The sequence below is a fragment of the Triticum aestivum genome, chromosome 2D (genome assembly GCF_018294505.1).
Source record: "Triticum aestivum cultivar Chinese Spring chromosome 2D, IWGSC CS RefSeq v2.1, whole genome shotgun sequence".
NCBI lineage: Eukaryota > Viridiplantae > Streptophyta > Magnoliopsida > Poales > Poaceae > Triticum > Triticum aestivum.
The window spans coordinates 90,600,051-90,607,866 of record NC_057799.1 but is presented as its reverse complement, the minus strand read 5'-3'; positions in this window follow the sequence as shown (position 1 = coordinate 90,607,866).

Sequence of the window (7,816 nt, the reverse complement as noted above, 5' to 3'; positions counted from 1 at the left end):
TGGGTATACCTCCTATTTCAGATCTGGAAGCAAAAGTGATTGTTTCTAGAAACGGGTCCTTTCTCGAGGAAAAGTTTCTCTCGAAAGAATTGAGTGGGAGGATGGTGGAGACTTGATGAGGTTATTGAACCGTCACTTCAACTAGTGTGTAGCAGGGCACAAGAAGTTGTTCCTGTGGCACCTACACCAATTGAAGTGGAAGCTTATGATAGTGATCATGAAACTTCGGATCAAGTCACTACCAAACCTCGTAGGACGACAAGGATGCGTACTACTTCAGAGTGGTACGTAATCCTGTCTTGGAAGTCATGTTGCTAGACAACAATGAACCTACGAGCTATGGAGAAGCGATGGTGGGCCCAGATTCCGATGAATGGCTCGAGGCCATAAAATCCGAGAGAGGATCCATGTATAAAAACAAAGTATAGACTTTGGAAGAACTACTTGATGGTCGTAAGGCTGTTGGGTGCAGATGGATTTTAAAAGGAAGACGGACAATGATGGTAAGTGTCACCATTAAGAAAGCTCGACTTGTCGTTAAGATGTTTTCCGACAAGTTCAAGGAGTTGACTACGATGAGATTTTCTCACTCGTAGCGATGCTAAGAGTCTGTTGGAATTATATTAGCAGTTACTGCATTATTTATGAAATCTTGCAGATAGGATGTCAAAAACATTGTTTCCTCGACGATTTTCTTGAGGAAAGGTTGTATGTGATACAACCAGAAGGTTTTTTCAATCCTGAAGGATGCTAACAAGTATGCTAAGCTCCAGCAATCCTTCTAAGGACTGGAGTAAGCATCTCGGAGTTGGAATGTATGCTTTGATGAGATAATCAAAGATTTTGGGTTTTTACAAAGTTTATGAGAAACTTGTATTTCCAAAGTGAGTGGGAGCACTATAGAATTTTTGATGAGTATATGTTGTTAACATACTGTTGATCAAAAATGATGTAGAATTTCTGAAAAGCATACAGGGTTATTTGAAAAGTGTTTTTCAGTGGAAAACCTGGATTAAGCTACTTGAACATTGAGCATCAAGATCTATAAGGATAGATAAAAAACGCTTAATAGTACTTTCAAATGAATACATACCGTGACAAGATTTTGAAGGAGTTCAAAATAGATCAGCAAAGAAGGAGTTCTTGGCTGTGTTACAAGGTGTGAGTATTGAGTAAGACTCAAGACCTGACCACGGTAGAAGAGAGAGAAAGGACGAAGGTCGTCCCCTATGCTTTAGACGTATGCTCTACAGTATGCTATGCTGTGTACCGCACCTGAAGTGTGCCTTGCCATGAGTTAGTCAAGGGGTACAATAGTGATCCAGGAATGGATCACATGACAGCGGTCGAACTTATCCTTAGTAACTAGTGGACTAAGGAATTTTCTCGATTATGGAGGTGGTAAAAGAGTTCGTTGTAAAGGGTTACGTCGATGCAAACTTTGACACTAATCCGGATGACTCTGAGTAGTAAACCGGATTCGTATAGTAGAGCAGTTATTTGGAATAGCTCCAAGTAGCACGTGGTAGCTGCATCTACAAGATGACATAGAGATTTGTAAAGCACACACGGATCTGAAAGGTTCAGACCTGTTGACTAATAACCTCTCTCACAAGCGAGATATGAACAAACCCCATGGGTGTTGGATTCATTACAATCACATAGTGATGTGAACTAGATTATTGACTCTAGTGCAAGTGGGAGACTGTTGGAAATATGCCCTAGAGGTAATAATAAAATGGTTATTATTGTATTTCCTTGTTCATGATAATTGTCTATTGTTCATGCTATAATTGTATTAACTGGAAACCGTAATACATGTGTGAATACATAGACCACAACATGTCCCTAGTAAGCCTCTAGTTGACTAGCTCGTTGATCAATAGATGGTTATGGTTTCCTGACCATGGACATTGGATGTCATTGATAACGGGATCACATCATTAGGAGAATGATGTGATGGATAAGACCCAATCCTAAGCATAGCACAAGATCGTGTAGTTCGTTTGCTAAGAGCTTTTCTAATGTCAAGTATCGTTTCCTTAGACCATGAGATTGTGCAACTCCCGGATACCGTAGGAATGCTTTGGGTGTACCAAACGTCACAACGTAACTGGGTGGCTATAAAGGTGCACTACAGGTATCTCCGAAAGTGTCTGTTGGGTTGGCACGAATCGAGACTGGGATTTGTCACTCCGTATGACGGAGAGGTATCTCTGGGCCCACTCGGTAATGCATCATCATAATGAGCTCAATGTGACTAATGAGTTAGCCACGAGATCATGCGTTACAGAACGAGTAAAGAGACTTGCCGGTAACGAGATTGAAACAAGGTATTGGGATACCGACGATCGAATCTCGGGCAAGTAACATACCGATAGACAAAGGGAATTGTATACGGGATTGATGGAATCCCCGAGATCGTGGTTCATCCGATGAGATCATCGTGGAACATGTGGGAGCCAATATGGGTATCCAGATCCCGCTATTGGTTATTGGCCGGAGAGGTGTCTCGGTCATGTCTGCATGGTTCCCGAACCCGTAGGGTCTACACACTTAAGGTTCGGTGACGCTAGAGTTGTTATGGGAAATAGTATGTGGTTACCGAAGGTTGTTCGGAGTCCCGGATGAGATCCTGGACGTGACGAGGAACTCCAGAGTGGTCCGGAGGTGAAGATCGATATATTGGACAAAGGGTATGTTGGAAATATGCCCTAGAGGCAATAATAAATTGGTTATTATTATATTTCCTTGTTCATGATAATCGTTTATTATCCATGCTAGAATTGTATTGATAGGAAACTCAGATACATGTGTGGATACATAGACAACACCATGTCCCTAGTAAGCCTCTAGTTGACTAGCTCGTTGATCAATAGATGGTTACGGTTTCCTGACCATGGACATTGGATGTCGTTGATAACGGGATCACATCATTAGGAGAATGATGTGATGGACAAGACCCAATCCTAAGTCTAGCACAAGATCGTGTAGTTCGTTTGCTCAGGGCTTTTCTAATGTCAAGTATCATTTCCTTAGACCATGAGATTGTGCAACTCCCGGATACCGTAGGAATGCTTTGGGTGTACCAAACGTCACAACGTAACTGGGTGGCTATAAAGGTGCACTACAGGTATCTCCGAAAGTGTCTGTTGGGTTGGCACGAATCGAGACTGGGATTTGTCACTCCGTGTAAACGGAGAGGTATCTCTGGGCCCACTCGGTAGGACATCATCATAATGTGCACAATGTGACCAAGGAGTTGATCACGGGATGATGTGAGTTACGGAACGAGTAAAGAGACTTGCCGGTAACGAGATTGAACAAGGTATAGGGATACCAACGATCGAATCTCGGGCAAGTAACATACCGATAGACAAAGGGAATTGAATACGGGATTGATTGAATCCCCGACATCGTGGTTCATCCGATGAGATCATCGTGGAACATGTGGGAGCCAACATGGGTATCCAGATCCCGCTGTTGGTTATTGACCGGAGAACGTCTCGGTCATGTCTGCATGGTTCCCGAACCCGTAGGGTCTACACGCTTAAGGTTCGATGACGCTAGGGTTATAGGGAATAGAGATACGTGGTTACCGAATGTTGTTCGGAGTCCCGGATGAGATCCCGGACGTCACGAGGAGTTCCGGAATGGTTCGGAGGTAAAGATTTATATATGGGAAGTCCTGTTTTGGTCACCGGAAAAGTTTCGGGTGTTATCGGTAATGTACCGGGACCACCGGGAGGGTCCCGGGGGTCCACCAAGTGGGGCCACCAGCCCCAGTAGACTGCGTGGGCCAAGTGTGGGAGGGGACCAGCCCCAGGTGGGCTGGTGCGCCCCCCACCAAGGCCCAAGGCGCATGGGAGAGTGGGAGGGGGCAAACCCTAGGTCCAGATGGGCCTTAAGGCCCACCCTAGTGGCCCCCCCTCTCCTCCACTTGGCCGCCCCCCTAGATGGGATCTAGGGCTGGCCGCCACCCCTTGGGGTGGGAACCCTAGAGGGGCGCAGCCCCCCCTATATATAGTTGAGGTCTAGGGCTGCCCAACACATGAGTTTTCCTGTCTCTCTTGGCGCAGCCCTACCTCTCTCCCTCCTCCTCTCCCGCGGTGCTTGGCGAAGCCCTGCGGGATTGCCACGCTCCTCCATCACCACCACGCCGTCGTGCTGCTGCTGGACGGAGTCTTCCCCAACCTCTCCCTCTCTCCTTGCTGGATCAAGGCGTGGGAGACGTCACCGGGCTGCACGTGTGTTGAACGCGGAGGCACCGTTCTTCGGTGCTTAGACCGGAATCAACCGCGATCTGAATCGCTACGAGTACGACTCCTTCATCCGCGTTCTTGCAACGCTTCCGCATCGCGATCTACAAGGGTATGTAGATGCACTCCCCTTCCCCTCGTTGCTAGATTACTCCATAGATTGATCTTGGTGATGCGTAGAAAATTTTGAATTTCTGCTACGTTCCCCAGCAGGGTATTGGAGTCCAGAATTGTTCTGGGAGTACCGGGTGACGACCAGCGTGACCGAAAGGTGTTTCGGAGGCCCCGGCAAGCGTTGGGGGGCCTTATGGTCCAAGGGGAGGGGGCACACCAGCCCACTAAGGGGCTGTGCGCCCCTCCCAACCCCTCTCACGTAACGTGGAGAGGTGGGGGCGCCTCCCCTAGGGCAGCCACCCCTCCCGGCTTGGGGGGCAAGTTTCCCAGGGGTGGGGGCGCCCAAACCCATCTAGGGTTTCCCCTGGCCGCCGCCTCCTCCTCTAGATCCATCTAGAGGGGCCGGCCCCCTCTCCCTTTCCCCCTATATATAGTGAGGGGGTGGGAGGGCAGCCACACCCTTCCCTTGGCGCAGCCCTCTCCTCCTCCAACTCCTCCTCCTCCTCCGTAGTGCTTAGCGAAGCTCTGCCGGAGAACCACGAGCTCCATTGCCACCACGCCGTCGTGCTGCTGGAGTTCTCCCTCAACTTCTCCTCTCCCCTTGCTGGATCAAGAAGGAGGAGACGTCCCCAGGCTGTACGTGTGTTGAACGCGGAGGCGCCGTCCGTTCGGCGCTAGATCGGATCCTCCGCGATTTGAATCGCCGCGAGTACGACTCCATCAACCGCGTTCTTGTAACGCTTCCGCTTAGCGATCTTCAAGGGTATGAAGATACACTCCCTCTCTTTCATTGCTAGCATCTCCTAAATTGATCTTGGTGACACGTAGGAAAATTTTGAATTATTACTACGTTCCCCAACACATTTCTCTCATTCCACAATGCCCACGACATGAGCATGAGAGCCCATCATAATATGCTTTTTCGTTTTTCCGGTTTAAAGGTCCTATGTTTAGACTCCGAAGCCTATTAAATCTCTGCATGCAAGGATTAAAAAATAACTCACTAATGCATGGAACGTTCCTACTCATTTAGTGGCCACAAATGCATATGTCATAATTAATGCATCTGTTTAATTGGGTTAGTATTGCAAACTACAAAAATCATTCCATCACTCATCATTTGCCTTGTTTAAGTAGAATTTTGAATTGGGCCTTTTACATCGAAGGAAGGCAGCATTCAGTTCATAGTAGGTGGATTAGGGATGATCATGCTGACTACACCAATTTGACAGACTAAGAGAAAACACTAGACGGATTTGGAGCGAGGTGACAACTTAGCGAAGCAATAATGCAATGATCGAAGTGCTGAAATTGAGGGCCTCATGATAGATCCATGTGTTGGCCTGTGGCAACACGCATGAATTTTGTTTTTTATTTTATGCTCCGATGAAACGGTAAAGAATTCGTGTGTCCGGCTTCCACAGAGAGTATTCTCTGTTAAATATTTTGCTAGAATTGATGTGAAGTATTTGTGCTAACTACATATATTGCTTGTGTAGAATGGGTATGAGTTGAGGTAGATTTTTTTTATCATACTTGCTCAAATATCGTGCAAATGAAGCTAAAGTCAACATTACTAATATTATGAAAGACTTTCTTAAGCGCATCAAGTAGATCTTAATTTGTTAACCGATTTGTAGTTGGATAGTCGCTCTATATGTATACATAATCAAAATTCTTTTTTGTTATTAATTTACATTGCAAGTTAAGTGGACTTCAATTATTACTCGGTTGTGTCCGTTCTATCTATTCTCTACATGAGAAATTTAATATGCATTATGTATAGATAACTTTGGCAACATATTTCAAAAGCCCATGGTAACGCACGGGCATTCTACTAGTTTTCACTTAATGAATCCCCGAGAAAGATGTGCCACTACCCCGCAAAAAAAAAAGTGCCAGTACTATTAGTCCCGCCACGTACCCACCCAAGCGAATAAACTGTTCAGTAATACTAAGTGGACTAAGTAGGTCTGATGGGATTAATAACAAGTAAACAACGTCTCCAAACGGCAAAGGGGTTGACGAGGGAGTACATCAAACTCGAAGGGAGTGCAACTTTCACATATATATCTACGTCGCTGTCCAATGATTGCAAAGTCAAATCATTAATAATGAAGATAGGGGTTGCCGAAAGAGAAACATGTTATCGTTACCGACAAGACGATTATGTGTTATATCCAAAACTAACCTTTGATAACACTTAATTATATGTAGGTTGCCTCTTACCTTATACGGTTCAGAAGAAAGAAAACTGATATCGTATCAGTAGATACTCATCTACGTATTTGTTGTGATTTTTATAACTATCAATTAATGACATGTCGCTCACCACCAAAGCTTGAGCTCCGAAATCAAATTCACTTCATATGTGTGTATTGAATGTGTTGTCCACACTTTTTTTTAAGGCAATCAACCGAGGGTCATCGCCTACACGAACATTCTCGTTAACCAATGCCGAAGACATCTACACGAGCTTCAAAACAATAATATCCATGTATTTGAAGTCACAAAATCAACAGCTTGATTTCTCTCCAAACTGTCACAGAAAGGGCACAGCTGATCACAGTGCTCCATAGAGTTCGTGCAAAGTCAAACCAACTTTACACACACATATGGAGGATCCACGAACGTGGACAGGCTATTTGAGCTCATCTCCCAGTTGACTGTCCAGCAGGCAGGCTGAAGCTGGCGCGTGGCACCGACCACACGAAGTCAAATTAAAACCATAAGCTAACAGGCAAGCAAGGATCACAAGGGACACGCGGAAAATCAAATCCTTGGATATTCGCTGCCTGATTGCTGCTCCCCATCCATGATCAGTTTGGTTCCTTTGAAGCAATCCCCAGCCAGCCTTTTCTTTCTCGTGGTCACGGAAAATTCACTGGTTTTCTTAAGCGAAAGCGTTCGCTGGCGTGTCATTTTCTTAAGTGAGAGAGCGTTGGCCTCTTGTTGGTCACGACGTATGCATCACAAGAACACCTCTCCCTGTCTTGAAGGGTGCGTCTATTTTATTTCTCTACTATATCATGTGATGGGTGAGTTTCTAGATAAGATTCCTCGGCTCTATTATAAATCAGCCACTAGAAAACACCAGTGTCACAAGATGGTACACAGGGGGAAGAAAAGTCTAATGCCGGAGTAGGCCTTGGAGCACCACCAGTATATAGAGACCAAGGATTTTTTTTCCTCGATACCAATTTTGTTTTCAGTCGGGGCCAAAAGAACCGGTTTTCAGAAAATCATATTTAAAAATCTGAAAAAAAATCTGGTTTTTGCGCCTGAAATAATTCAAACGAGTTTTGAATTCATTTTTCTTGTGTTGAAATATATTTATTCTGGCCTATCTCTAGTACCCATCCTTCCCCGAAGTCGTGGGATCGAGTCCTCTCAGTTGTGCCCTCTATTTTGTTTTTAACCATGAACGTCTATCGGTAGAGACA